At 42.9% G+C, this 15,144-nt stretch overlaps 1 protein-coding gene across 21 annotated transcripts in view; it reads right to left on the bottom strand.

Moving 5' to 3' along the window:
• The window catches only part of MSI2 (musashi RNA binding protein 2), a 553,967-nt gene that overhangs the window by 112,142 nt on the left and 426,681 nt on the right, over positions 1 to 15,144 (bottom strand). The window lies entirely within an intron of this gene.

The following is a 15,144-nucleotide window of genomic DNA, read 5'->3' on the forward strand; positions in this document are numbered from 1 at the left end:
CATTTTATATCGTTTTATATGAGATCAAGATCTGTCCTCTCAAGGTAACTTAGTGTCCACCTCATCTAAGCTGTTTATTTTTATAGATGAAGAAACGGAGGTCCAGAGAGGTTATGTGATTCTGTTCAAGATTATATGAGTCATACTAGAACTTTGAGTTCAAATGTCGCCTCAGACACTTACTAGCTGGGCAAGCCCCTTTACCTTTCTCAGCCTCAGGGTCCTTATCTATAAAATGGGATAATAGTACCTACCTCCCAGGATGGTTGTGAGGATAAAATGTGCAATTTCTAAAATGCTTTGCAAGCCTTAGAGTGCTTTAAAAATGGTATTAAGAATAGTAGTAGCAGAGAAGAAGAAGAATAGTAGTACTCATCAGAGGTGGAATTTGAACCCAGGGCCTCTGACTTGGAATCCTGACCTCTTTATATTCTACCTTAAGTCCTTTTCAAACACTACAAGTTTTGTTTGAATGTGAGGGCAGGAAGAGAAATGGGAAAGCAAAAAGGGTTAAACTGAGGAATGAAACCCTTCCAACACTGTTTCATGTTCCAACACTGCTACTAAATAGTTCCATGACCTTGATCCAATCAGAGATCCAGAAGAAGTAAAGCTAAAAGGGACCCTAAAACATTATCTGGTCCAATCGCTTAATTTATAGGAAAGGAAACTTGAGACTCAGAGAAGTTCATGGAAGAGTTGCCCAAGGCCAAATGGAGTGTAAATAGCAGAATGAGGATGGAAACCCTGGTCTTCTGACTCCAGTGTTCTTTCCACTATGCTGCCTCTCTGGACTCTACTCAATGAGCATTAATTAGCTGGCTACTCTGTTCAAGGCACTGGAGATACAAAGATGGCAGGCAAACAGTCCCTAGCTTCAGGAACTTTTGTCAATACTATTAGATCTCAAGCTGGTTTCCACTTTTCAGCTACAGTCCCCCCAAAGGGTCACTAATTATCTCTGGAAAGGTATTCAGAAATTCTCAGATCAGTGGAGTGTGCCATGTAACATGTATATAAGCTAAAGATTAAGGGGAAAGTTTTGTTTTGGGGCTTGTTAAAAATCATCACATGCAAATTGTATTGTTGCTTAAAAAAAAAGACATTTCTCAATTTAATTTCTTTTTAAGCATTAATCTCAAAATCCCATTGATTTTTCCTTTAAGGTAACAGGAGGGAAGGAAGGAAGGGAGGAAGGAAGGAAGGAAGGAAGGAGGGAGGGAGGAAGGATGGAAGAAAGGAAGGAAGGAAGGAAGGAAGGAAGGAGGGAAGGAGGGAGGGAGGGGAGGAAGGAGGGAATGGAGGAAGGAAGGAAGGAAAGAAGGAAGGAAGGAAGGAAGGAGGGAGGGAGGGAGGATGGAAAGAAGGAAGGAAGGAAAGAAGGAGGGAGAGAGGATGGAAAGAAGGAAGGAAGGAAGGAAGGAGGGAAGGAGGATGGAAAGAAGGAAGGAAGGAAGGAAGGAAGGAAGGAGGGAGGGAGGGGAGGAAGGTGGGAAGGGAGGAAGGAAGGGAGGAAGGAGGGAGGATGGAAGGAAGGAAGGAAGGAAGGAAGGAAGGAAGGAGGGAAGGAAGGTGGGAAGGGAGGAAGGAAGGAAAAAGGGAGGGAGGAAGGAAGGAAGGAGGGAGGGAGGATCGAAAGAAGGAAGGAAGGAAGGGAGGAAGGAAGGGAGGAAGGAGGGAGGATGGAAGGAAGGAAGGAAGGAAGGAAGGAAGGCGGGAGGGAGGGAGGATGGAAGGAAGGAAGGAAGGAGAGAAGGAAGGGATGAAGGAAGGAGGGAAGGGAGGAAGGAAGGAAAGAAGGGAGGGAGGAAGGAAGGGAGGGAGGGAGGAAGGAGGGAAGAGAGGGAGGGAGGAAGGAAGGGAGGGAGGGAGGATGGAAGGAGGGAGTGAAGGAAGGAAGGAAGGAAGGAAGGAGGGAGGGAGTGAAGGAAGGAAGGAAGGAAGGATAAGGAAGGAAGGAAGAAAGGAAAGAAGGAAGGAGGGAAGGAAGGAAGGAAGGAAGGAGGGAGGGAGTGAAGGAAGGAGGGAGGGAGGGAAGGAGGGAAGGAAGGAGGGAAGGAAGGAAGGAAGGAGGGAGTGAAGGAAGGAAGGAAGGAAGGAGAGAGGGAAGGAGGGCAGGAAGGAAGGAAGGATAAGGAAGGAAGGAAGGAAGGAGGGAGGGAAGGAGGGAAGGAGGGAAGGAAGGAAGGAGAGAGGGAAGGAAGGAGTGAAGGAAGGAAGGAAGGAAGGAGGGAGGGAAGGAGGGCAGGAAGGAAGGAAGGATAAGGAAGGAAGGAAGGGAGGGAGGGAGGGAGGAAGGAGGGAAGAGAGGAAGGGAGGGAGGGAGGAAGGAAGAAAGGAAGGAAGGAGGGAGGGAAGGAGGAAGGAAAGAAGACCATTTTAGACTCCGCAGGGAATTTCTCCCAGTACCCCCAACTATGAATGCCTTCTCCTTGAAGATGACCTTTTTCTACACTATTTAGATCTCTTATGGAAACTTGTTACTGTCATTCTCCTCCATTATAGTGGTAGCTCCTTGAGGGTAGAGGTTACTCTTTGTCTTTCCTTGTTTTCTTATTTTATTTTCTTACTTTTTATTGTTGTTATTAAACCCTTATTGTACATTTTAGAATCAATATTGTGTATTGGTTCCAAGATAGAAGAATGGTAAGGGCTAGGCAATGGGGGTGAAGTGACTTGTCCAGGGTCACACAGCTAGGGAATGTCGGAACCAGATTTGAACCCAGGATCTCCTGACTCTAGGCCTGGCTCTCAATCTACTGAGCCACCTAACTTTCCCTGAGATAATATTTGTAAAGTGCTCAGCATAATACTTGGCACAGAGTAAGCAATTAGTAAATATTTGTTGGCTTACTGACTGACTGAATGTCTATTTCTTGGTGATTAAACATGTCTATTCCAATGGAGTCAACTTGGGATAAGAAAATTGGCAGTAAAGAGAGCTGGCATACTTTTCCTAAACTCACCTGGTAGAAGTTATAAAGTAGGTTACCCTTGGGGCTTGAAGCCTTGATCAGGAAAAGGTCTTGTTCCAAATAGGGCCTGGATGATGAACTTTAGTTCACAAGGTTCAAAAACCTATCACCATGGGCGGCCAAAGGAAAAAAATCCTAAGCCTTCCCTGTGGTTACCTCCCGTCTCCTCAGGGCTAATTTCTTTCTCTCCCCAATTCTTCTTTGCTAATTCCATTTTTTGTTTGCATCAGCCCATTTTCAACACTATTAATGACCAGGTAGAAGGAAAAGACAAGTATAAACTGAAGTCCTAGATAATTCTAAAAAAAAAAAAATACATAGCACTTCTCTTTGGCCTTGGCATGTTTACCTGCTATGATTTCCTACCATTACCAGTTCTTCTCCCGTAAAACGTTTTATTTTTTCTAACAAGGTTCTGTTGAGGTTAGTAAAAACCTTTCCTGAATATTTATTAAATGATGACAGAGCTAGGATCATTCAATCCTAGCACTGGAAGAGAATTTAGAAGATATTGAATCCAACTTCTCATGAATCCCACAACATCCCTAAGAGATAGGCACCCAGTTTGGGTTTAAATCCTTTTCAATGATGGCGAACTCAACTTGTTCATGAGATGGACCATTTCGATGGCCTTGGACAACACAATGGGGAAAAGGGAATAGAGACTACCCTCCTGCCTTGTCACAGAAGATGCCAGGCTGTGACCTAAAACCTCTATTATTATTTGGCATGAAAATAATTGGAAAATCATAGGAAGGGAATTCATATGTCCCTTCTACACAAGGGTGGGAATCCTCTGTGTTATCAGAAGTAAGAATAGTTAGGAATGATTTTCCCCCTGGGGCAAACAGCCCAAACAACACCTGGGATGAATGACAGAAAGGATGCAGCCAGACTCAAAGCCATCACATGGATCACGGAGGAGTGGGGAACTGGACAATCCATTCTCCTACCTGGTAGTTCCCTCCTTGAACTATTTGCAAATTAGGTGCTAGGTTCTGATGTTTCAACACTGCTTGGTGCACTCCAAATTCAAGGTCCTGGGACAAAATCCAAGCTAGTCATCCTGTCCTAGTTAAGAATCTGTTTCCCAAACAAGTGGCTGTTTATCTGAGCATGTAGGTGGTGCAGCAGTTACAGTACAGGACTTGGAATCTGGAAGATAAGGTTCAAATCCAACCCTGGACACTTACTAGCTGTGTGGACCTACGCAACTGACTCGACTCTTTCAGCCTCAGTTTCTTCATCTGTAAATTGGGTATAATAATAGCACTTATCGTACCAGTTGGTTCAGTTGGCAAAGCCAGGGTCACAGGGTTGACATTCACCTCCAGAACAAGCCTCTCTCCAAAAAAGACTTTATCCTGCAACCAGGCCGGTTGATCTGGGTGAGAATGTGAATGGTTCAGCAGAACTCACCCCAACTACTGCAAAATAGTACACGCAGTATGTGGTGCAGTGAGTCACAGCACTGGCATCTTCCTTGCCAATGGTTGGAATATGTTAAAGGCGACACTGTACTCCAGCACGTATTTATTTGATAGTTGTTTCATTAAGTCTCTACAGTTGCCAACAGCTCCTCTCCCTAGCGGGAAGACCATAACCCTCCCCTGCCCTACAGACCATCCACAGTTGTTGTGTGAATCATTAATTGTCTCAACACCAGGCATTATCACCATTAGAAACTTGTTAGGGAACACAGGGATGGAGAATTTTGCTGCCCTCTTTTCCCAGACAGCGCCACCAATTCTGAGATAAGGAGAGATCAGAATTGAAATGCAGACTGTTACCTGAGGGTGGGGAGGTGGGGGGAGACGCTGGTGGCACCAAATCATTTCAAATTCCAACTCTGATGCTCTCCTGACTGGTCCCTTCCCTAACCCCATGGGACTCGGAATGCAAGTATCACAAAAATGATTTTTCTTGATTAAAGGAGATAGCTTGGGTTTCAAGCCCATGTACTCAGCATGCATAACAATTTTAGAGCGCCGGGCCTCATTTGCAGGATTTTAAAGATCTCCATCATTCCAACATGTCTATCTGTTTGGCCTGGGTTGAGAAAACAAACTTGATTATGTCTAAAATATTTATTTATTCTACTGGGGGGAAAGCAAAGAAGCAATGAAACTCTTAATTATCAATAAGTGTTATTCCTTAACTGGTAATCATTTTATCTCATGGCTACATTATTATTGACAATGAATGAGTAGTTCAGTGGTTCACAATTCCCCTCCCTCCCAAATAAAATAAAATATGAGACGGAGGAAGAAAAGCATAATTAGGGCGAAAGGATTATATCTAGATATAGAGATATTCACATGCACGCACACACACATGAACTGGGTAGGAGAAAGGACAGGGTGGGAGATGAGGAGGAAGTCAAAGAGAAGAGAAACCCCAGAAATGGCACAAAGGGTGCTTTGGAAAGAATAGAATTCTTAGAAGTCTCATTTTCCTGGGACTTTTAAGGATACAAGACTTGTTTCATAATCTTCCTGCTAAAGAAGTAATAAAAATAGCTTGCATTTACGTAGTATATCATCCCATTTGATGGGCACATCGATTCAGTGAAGTGCTTCCCCTCCCAAACTGCCTCTGATTTAACTGTGTAGTATTTATTTTCTTTGTATTTATTGTATTTTCGAGGAGTAGATAGAGAGCCAGCCAGGAAGACTTAGACCTTGGAAAAGTCACTTAATCTCTGTCTCCGGCAACACTCTAAAACTGTAACTTACAGAAAAGATAGTGACTGGTATTAGCAAAAGGAGTTTCCCATACCAATGAAATACCAGGTCTAATCCTTACTCTTGTCCTCTTTATATTTATTTTTGTATTTTTTGGATTTCTCTATTTGGTCTATTTCATATTTGTGTATTTTGTATATTTTGTATTTATATGCTTTGCATTTTTATACCTAGCACAGAGAAAATGCTTGATAAATTCTTGTGGACTGATGCTACTGATGTTCCTATATTTCAGATGAGGAAATTGAGGCTCAGAGAAACTGAAGGATTTTCCAAGGGCCACCCAGCTAGTAAGTGACTGAGTTGGGATTTGACCAAAGGACTTTCCATCATCTCCTGTTCAGGGCTCTCGCCATGACATCCTGATGCCTTATCAAAAACTGATGCCAGGGCATTGTGGTGGTTGTTGTCAGGAGTTGTAGTTGTAGTCAGAATCATCATCAATCATTAGCTAGCATTTGTAGTTGGTGTCCCACAAGTCTTTTTTTTTTTTTAACTCTTACTTTTGATCTTAAATTTGATACCAAGTATCAGCTCCAAGGCAAATTCTTTTCTTTTTCTTTTTTATTCAGCCTCTTACTATTTCACAGAAGGCAGCATTGGGCTTCTGTCTTTGGTATTTCCAGTTCTCAGTTCATTCTCTGGAGTGAACATTCACAAGTTATTCTTCAAATATTAAATCTGTAGTTGTATAAAATGTTCTCTTGGTTCTCCTTGTTTCACTCTTCATTACCTCATGTAGGTCTTTCAAAGTTAAAAAAAAATTAATCTGCTCCTCATTTCTTACAGCACTCCATCACAATCATATAAGATAATTTGTTCAGTCATTCCCCAACTAATGGACATCCCCTCAATTTCCAGTCCTTTGCTACAACAAAGAAAGCTGCTATAAATATTTTGGAACATGTGGGTTCTTTTCCTTTTTCCCTGATCTCCTTGAGAAACAGACTCAGCAATGGTATTGCTAGGTCTTAGGGTATACACAAGATATCCCCCAATCTTAATATAGTTTTAAGCTATTAAAGCTAATGATAATAAACTAGTATTTACAGACGGTGTCCCAGGAGTCTTAATGCAGTTTTAAGCAGAAAGGAAGAAAAGTATACATTAGGGAGAAGGCTCAGGCAGGGGTGAAGAGATCTTTAAAAATTTTTTTTCTTCAAATGAGCTGTGTAGAAAGGGGCAGGGTAGGAGATGAGGGGAAAGTGGAGGAGAAAAACCAGAAAATGGTTCAAGGGGTGCTTTGGAAGTCTCATTGACCTGGGGTTTGCAGGGATACATAACCTATGCTTCACGAACCTCTTAATAACTCACATATATGTGCTATATTTTCTCATTTGATTTCACTTAGGCTATGATCGTTTTAAACTTGTGGGATGCCCCTTATTATTATTTATTCATTATTATATATTTACTATAAAATGGAATATATTTAATAAAATAACACATTTATTATTATTAGTTTTAACAGCTTAAAACTGGACTAAGACTTGTGAGATGCCCTTTATTATTATTTATTACATATTTGATATAAAATGGAACATATTTAATAGAATATAAACTGGAAAAAACACAGAACCATTAAATAGTCAGAAAAACCACTCTTTAGTGCTAAATTAGGCCCCCAGGCAGAGCTGCCACACAAATCCAGCTGCGGTCACTGAACTCTGGGGAGGGTCACCTAGAGAGATGACAATTCCAAAGAACAAAAGAATTTGGGGAACTCCTATACCCTTTTAGGGGAATTGAGGACTGAGGATGGGAGAGTGTATTTGATAGGCTTTACAATGGTAACAAAGAAAATGAGGAATCCTAGACAGGAATAACAGTGAGGGGGAGATGCTTTACAATGGACACAAAAGGGAAAGATCCAGCCAAAGGGCTGGGCTACCTCCTAAAGGACTTTGGCTTAGGGGGAGAAACCACTGGGACAAAAGAGATACTTGGATGGGATTAGCCATCCCCACTTAAACTCCTTTAAGGTCTCTTGTTAGTCTGAGACTCCCTAAATTGGACTTTCCCTCAAGGTCAGACTTGAGGTTTTCACTTTCAAGCTAACTGGACTGGGGTGCCATCAGATCTCACTAGGCTACGATTTGGGGGGTTTCTGGATTCCACATGGACACCAGTTTCCTGAAGGTGCCTCATTCAAGACCCTGGCTCTTTTTAAGAAGGCCAACAGAAAGATCCCTCAAGGAAAAAAAAAAAGGAGTGGGTTTTTAGCTTTGATTTGTTTTTGAAGGGCACTATTATCTTTGAGCCTCTTATCCATCCTGGGGTGCTTAGGGCACCCAGGTGATGCAGTGGTTAGAGTGTCCTGTCTGGAGGCAGGAAGCGTTGAGTTCAAATCCAGCATGAGAGACTGTTACTAGCTGTGTGACTCTGGGCAAGTCACTTAACCCTGTTTGCCTCTATTTCCTCCTCTGTCAAATGAGCCAGAGAAATCTCAAAGTATTTTAGTATCTTTGCCAAGAAAACCCCCAAAATGGGGTCACCAAGAGTCAAGACAAAACTGAAAATGACTGAACAACATCAACCCTATGAGATAGGGACTCCCCATTACACAGATGAGGAGCCTGAGGGCAGGTTAAGCAATATACCAAATTCACACCACTGAAAAGGGCCAGAAACAGGACCTGGGATTCGAAATCAGATCTTCCATCCACTGCTCCAAACTGTTTCCCAGGAACACTGCTCACACTATTCGGAACCAAGAGGACAGAACTAAGACGGATCAGAAGATGGTTCAAGCCTCAGAGAGTAGCGGGGCTTCTTCAAAGAGCTGGACATCTGTTTTGAGGTTGGAAGACAGAGGATTGGCTTCTCTGAAAAAGACTTCGCCTAGGGGACAGCTTAGGTGACTCAGTGGGGAGAGAGTCAGGCCTGGAGAAGGGAGGATCTGGTTTCAAAGCTGGCCTCAGATACCCTGGCAGGTCATTTAACCCCCATGGCCAGGACTTACTGCCCATTTGCCTTAGAACCAGTACCCAGACAGAACATAAGGATTTAAAAAAGGAAAAAGAAAAAGTCCCAGTCTAATTTGTGAGAACATGAAGAAAAAGGCAGAGCCCACAAGGACCCCTCTCTTTGGTCTTTAGTTGGTAGCACCATCCAGAAACACTCATTTTTAAAACCACCCCAAACTTTTGAGTTCTCTGCTAAAACCCCAGCCCTGTTTGTTTGGTATTTTTTTTTAATCAGAGGCACCATGTGTCCTCCCAAAGGCGCCAAAGAAGGTGTAGGATAGGATAAATACCAAACAAAAGAGGGCACAGAGAATGGACACAAATAAGGTAGCACTTGACAGGGAGCATTTTAAAAATTGAATTCTCTGGCATCCTACTGAATGAAGCTATTATTAGAAACTAACAAGCCCTATTTAGGAGACAAGCATTTAACAGTCAAACTTTTTTTCCCCCTTTATTCAAATGAATAGAACTGAATATTCATTCAAATAATAGTCTATTTTAAAAGGGGGAAGAGGGGAGGGAAAAGAAGAGACTAGAAACCCAGAAAACAAAATGCCTCCAAATATATATATATATAAAAATAAGCCAAAGGCAGTCTCTGAAAAAGCAGGGAGTCCTGCAGTAGTACAGTGAGGGGTAGTGGTGGGAACGGACCACTCTTATCCTCGAAAATCATTTTCTATTTTCATATAGGTCAATGAACACTAATAGGCAATCAGGCGGTGCCTAATGCATCTTCAATGAAAATCGATGGGAGGCATGAGTTAATCTAGTGCTTGGTTTAGGGGGCGAAAGAGGAAAAGAAGAGAAAATGGTCTGATTTATTCCAAGGATCACTGGGGAAACTAAAGGCATGTGTATGTATGCAAATGTATGTATAACTCATTTCCAAGCCCTCCCCTCAGGCTCTTAAGCCACAGGCAGTAGAGATATACACGTTCTGCCTCCATCAGGAAATGAGCCTTCTCCCCTGGAGGTCATCCTCGACACACAATGGGGTCATCAAATGCAGAAAGAGGCATTCGCTAGACCCAGCCATTCCTGGAGGACGCGAGAGAGGAGGAGCGGTCCGTGGGTAGAATGTAGGCCATCAGGGGCATGGCATCCTCTTCATCTTCCCCATCATTAAATGTCAAGTGGCATTATCATTCAGCATCATCACTTTGGAGACACGTGAGCTCTCGATTATCCATGCTCAAGTTCAGCCTGGTTCCTTCTTCCCTCCTGTGACCCAGAACATTTTGGGGCTTCCTCCTCTCACTATCAAGTTGGTATGAGCTAAAAAGTATTGCTACCTCGTTTTTCATCTGAACCTAAATGGGGGGCAGAGGTGGCAGCATATTTATGAAGTTACATCTTTCCCAACCATGATGAAGATTCCTTCAAATTTTTTTAAAATTGTACTTTTTTTTCACCATGGCTCCTTCTCATTAACATGAAGGAACAAGAGTCGCCTGTGTTGTTTTTATTTTTGTTAAATGTTTTTATGATAAGTTTTATGCTAAATATTTTTACAGACATGGTATTGTGGAAAGCTTGCACAACATCCAAGATAGAAATATTGCCTTGGGTGCAAAGGCTGGGACCGTATAATTCTAAATGAGGCTTACCATTTCTTGGGTGTTTGATGCATTTTCAAACCAGGATAAAGACTACATGCAAAAATGTTGTCTTTCTCAAAATCTTGCTTACCCTCCTCCCCTTGTTACAGCTGGAAAATAGGCATGAGATCTGCAGTAAGCAGATGAGCTTTGCTATACTAACAGAAGATTGGTCTGTAGCCACACCAGACACACTTATCACCTTAGTTATCCTCCTCCCTCAGGCTACTTTCCCCCTCTTTGGTTCCTCATCTGTATAATGGGAATGATAATACATAGAACATACGGACCTCACAGGATTGTAAGGAAGCCCAAAAGCAAGTTTGTTTTTTACTATTGTTGTTCAGTTGTTTCAGTCATATCCAACTCTTCATGACCTCTTTGGGGCTCTCTTGGCAAAGATACTGGAATGGTTTGCAATTGCCTTCTCTAGCTCACTTGCCCAGGGTCACCCAGTTTCAAAGGTTGGATTTGAACTCAGGGCTACTGAATATTAAAAATAAAAGCGGTTTCTCCCTGATGTAGGCTCCAGTTTCCTTCAAACTGAAGGGGTCACACTAGATCCAAGGTTCTCTATCTTTTGCTTGGCATGGGGCAGTCTGGTGAAGTTTATGGACCCTCTTCTATGAAAAACATTTTCAATTATATAAAATGACATAGAGGATTATGAGTGAAATAAATTATAATGGAATATGGTTATTCAAATAAATATTTAAAAAAATAAAAAAAATCTAGGTTAAGAACCCCTGGATTAGTTCTAGAATTCCACGATTTTATGCCAATTACATCCAAAGGGCAACCCCAAATTAAAGGGGGGGGTTAAGCAAACACAAAATGATTCTCAACCCACCCCCTCAATCCATTTAACTCAGATTTGAAAGGGAATGAGTTGCTCCTCTGTACAGTTTCTCTTTCCACTTCTGCCTCAATCTATAACATCAGCTCTGGTGCAAAGAGCCCGAGTAGCGTGACACTTGGTGACCCATTTAAACAGAGTCCTGTTCTCCAGCAACCTGGCTTAACAAAATTGGGCCAGTCACCCTGGAGGAATCAGCATACTCTTGTCTAGAGGCCCTCATTACTTATCTGAAAAGGGAACAAAGAACAAGCAAAAGAAAGAGTGACCTGGGCAAGCCAAGGAATCATCCTTAGGGCTAGCCATAAACAAAAGACTCCAAGAGGGGACCAGCATAAGAGGCAGCCATTCCCATTCTCCTCTTGCCTTCCCTCCTTCCCCCATAATGCCTGGCAAACAGGACACAAAGACTGCAACCTTTCACTCCCCACCCCCCCTCCCCATTTATACTCTCTCTCCCCACTCAAGCCCAACAAGCTCCACTTAGGCCCCCGGCCCCACTCTGGCATTATTCTCTCCCTGCAAAGTAGCCTCTAGGTTGGTATCCGGGGCCCCTCCAGTGTGGCATTATTGATGCACCTGCTCTCTTGTTTACACCAATAGTTTGGCAGCTGGTGGCTGTAAACTGTAATAAAATGCCTTTCAAAAAATGAAGGAATGTGACCAGACAAGCCAGACATCATAATATTAAAGCCTGTGTCAATTAATTTTTTCTTCCCGCTTGATAAATGAGCCCTATTCCATCCCCTAATAATGAGGGGAGAAACAAGAAAAGTTGACATTAGTTTAATTTATTTTCTCAACTTGCCTGGTCATATTTCTTTCTGCCTTGCAAAGCTTGCTGGGGCTGTGGGGAATTGGAAGTAGCTCTCACACGGCCGAGGCATAGATTGGTGTGAATCAACATGGATCTCCTTCATTCACACATACCACTTAATCAGGAGGGAGAAAGTTACTTAGAGCCAGCTAGCTCACACCTGCGGCTCTCCAGCCACCTCTGGGGGGAAGGCACCGCCATGGAGGCGCTTCACATGTGCTGGCAGGGAGGAGGGGAGATGGGAAAACAGATACCCTTTGGAAATTTCCCATCTAGCCAGAGTACAAGGTTGAATTTCTTAAATTAATATTAAGCCACACCGGCTCTATCCACCAGCCCCAAATCCCATTCCTCAGCTGAAAAAAGAGAAGCTTCCCTCTTGTTTCCAGCTCCAAGATGCTCTGGTTAAAGTTTCCCTTGAAACGTTGGGATAAATATTTTAAAAGCAAAAGCCAGAAGTGAGAAGAAGAACATTTCAGGATGGATTTAGATTAAATAATGATTTTTCAAATGGCCATCAGAAAGGCAGCATCAGGGGCTGAGATCTGGGTCTCTCTGCAAAGCAAGCTATTCTGGAAGGGCAAGGCTGTCAAGAAGGCATCTCTCTGTCCCCTGAATCATCTAAGGAGGAGAAAGAATGGAGAGACTTGACAGAAAGCCTTTGAGGGTCTCAGTGACCTTAGCAAGCCAAGACTTTCTCCTGGAATGCTTTCCAACTCAGGGGTTCTTGGCCCTTTGTTAAAGTGTCACATCCCCTCCTTGGGCAGGCTGGTAAAACTTAGGGAGGAAACCTTCTCAGGCAGCATGTTTTTAAATGCATAAACTAAGATGCTCAGGACAACAGAGGAAACAGTATTGAAATATAATTATCACAGCATTAAAATGCCAAGTTCATAGATTCTAGCTTAAGAAACCTCTGGTTCTAAATCCTGGGGAGATCTCACCCGAAGGAGAAGCTAAAACAGACCCTCCCCCTTTCATGAAAGCCAAGGGACATTATCCTGAGAGATGGCACAGTCCCAGGCAAGTCTATTTTTCAGAGCTCACTCAGCCTCCCATCTTGGGCCCTTTCCCCATATCTTAGTGGTGTCACATTTATGTTATCTGATCCCTCCTCCCTCTGGCGCTTGCTGCTTTCTTGCTCTCTATCCCACCTCCCCCAACAAAATCTGCTCTTAGGAAAGGATCCCGACCTGGCTCCTATTTCAGCCTAAAGACATTATTATCCTCCAGCCAGATTTACATTTTAAATCATTTTTCTGTAGTATTTTATGGATTGTAAGATGCCTCCCTCACAACAGCTTGGTGAGGTGGCTAGTGGAAGTAGTATTATCCTCATTCCCCATTGCTCAGATGAGTTATCCAATTTGCTCAAGATAAAAGAATTAGCATTAGTTTGAGTGGGGATTCAGGTCCAACCTCTCCTGACTCTTGGGGCACCTCTCTTCTGTCCCTGCCTCCAGAAATGATGCTTCTGTGACATGTTGTCAGACTACAGGAAACCAATAGGGATTTATTTGGAGGACAAGTTGAGGTGGGCATCTCTGTTACTTCCTATGCCTATGAAAGTGCAGTAGGGGATACACAGTGCCCTAATTTCAAGGGAAAGAGGGATGGGATGGCTTGGAATCAAATCCTTCTCCAAAAATACAAAATCGAATAAAAATATTTGCAAATCTCCTTTGCATACTGATAGCATTATTCTGAAGTGCTTGAGACTTGTTGGGAGAGGAGAAGAGAAGGAGAGAGAGAGAGAGACAGAGACAGAGAGACAGAGAGATAAAAAAGGATAGGTAGGGAAGGAAATACAGAGAGGAGAGAGAAACAGAGACGGACAGGGAGGGAGAGAGTGGAGAGGGGAGAGAGAGTCAGAGTACCTGTGATCCCATCTAGAAAATACCAACCTCATTTAATTCCAAGCCTGCTCCATAGCAGTGATTCTGTGAATGACACTTGTCAGGACAGGAGATTAGTTCACAAACCTATTTTTTTGTGCGTGGTGTTCCATCTTGGTCAGGAAAATAGTCAGTTCTTGGCGAGAGAGACACATATTACCGCTGTTAAGTGCCAATATAAACTCTGGGACTCGGTGGTAAATTCACCAAATTAAATCGCTAGACAACTGGCTCGGATCAGGACCTCTGCAAAAGGGGCCAGGATTTCAATGCGGACCCAGCAGGAAGGAGGGGAGCTGAGGTCAGGCACACAGCTGGAGAAAGGGAACCAGAAAAAGCCTCTTCAGCCTTTGTTTTTGCAAATCCGCAAAGCTTGGCATTTTCTTTTTCTTTTTCTTTTTCCTCAAGGCTGGATTTGCCCAGTGTGTCTGCTCTTCAAGGGTAATAGTACATAGGGAACTTGGGGAGATCAAGAGAGGTGCCAGGAGTAAGTCCAGTCCTTTTCTCTTTGGAAAAAGTCAAGAGTGTGGCCCAGATCAGGTGTGTGATCAATCAAGTTATTCAACAAGCATTTATTAGGTGCTTACTATATACCAGGCCCTTCCTAACCAGTGAGTAAAATCTCTGAAGACTGACAGTTCCTGACCACTCTCAGAAGAGGATTAAGCTACCTTAATTAGGAGGAACAGACCCGAGTCCAGCTTCCTACTCTGACAAAGCTGAGAGAGTCATTTAACCTTTTAGAGTCATGGACAACTCTAAAGCAGAGGTTTTTAACCTGAGGTCCATAGATTTATTTCAAGGGCTCTATGAACTTGGATGGGAAAATTATATATATTTTCAGTAACTTCTAACTGAAATTGAGCATTTCTTTCAGCTATATAAAAATACTCTTCTGATGTTTATAAGCTTCACCAGACTGCCAAAGAGATCCAAGACACAAAAAAAGTGAAGAACTGGTCCAGGGTTATATGTTGTGGGTGGAGTGTGGATCTGAGCTGCAAGAGGTGATTTCCTCACCCAGGAGTTCCCCAAATTGATGAAGTTACAGGTCCAGACAAAATAACAACTGTAGCAACAATGATGCTGGAAGATACTGTCTCTACCTTCCAACTTCCTTGAAGTCTCAGCTAAAACCCTCCTTCTCCAATAAGCCTTTCCCTTTTAATGCTGAAGGATCCTGAAAGTCTTCCCTCTATAATATCACCTCCAAACTATCTCCCCTTTCCCAATTTCTCTCTCTCTGTGTCTCTGTCTGTCGCTGTCTCTCTCTCTCCCTCTGTCTGT

The sequence above is a fragment of the Monodelphis domestica genome, chromosome 2 (assembly GCF_027887165.1).
Source record: "Monodelphis domestica isolate mMonDom1 chromosome 2, mMonDom1.pri, whole genome shotgun sequence".
Taxonomy (NCBI): Eukaryota; Metazoa; Chordata; class Mammalia; order Didelphimorphia; family Didelphidae; genus Monodelphis; species Monodelphis domestica.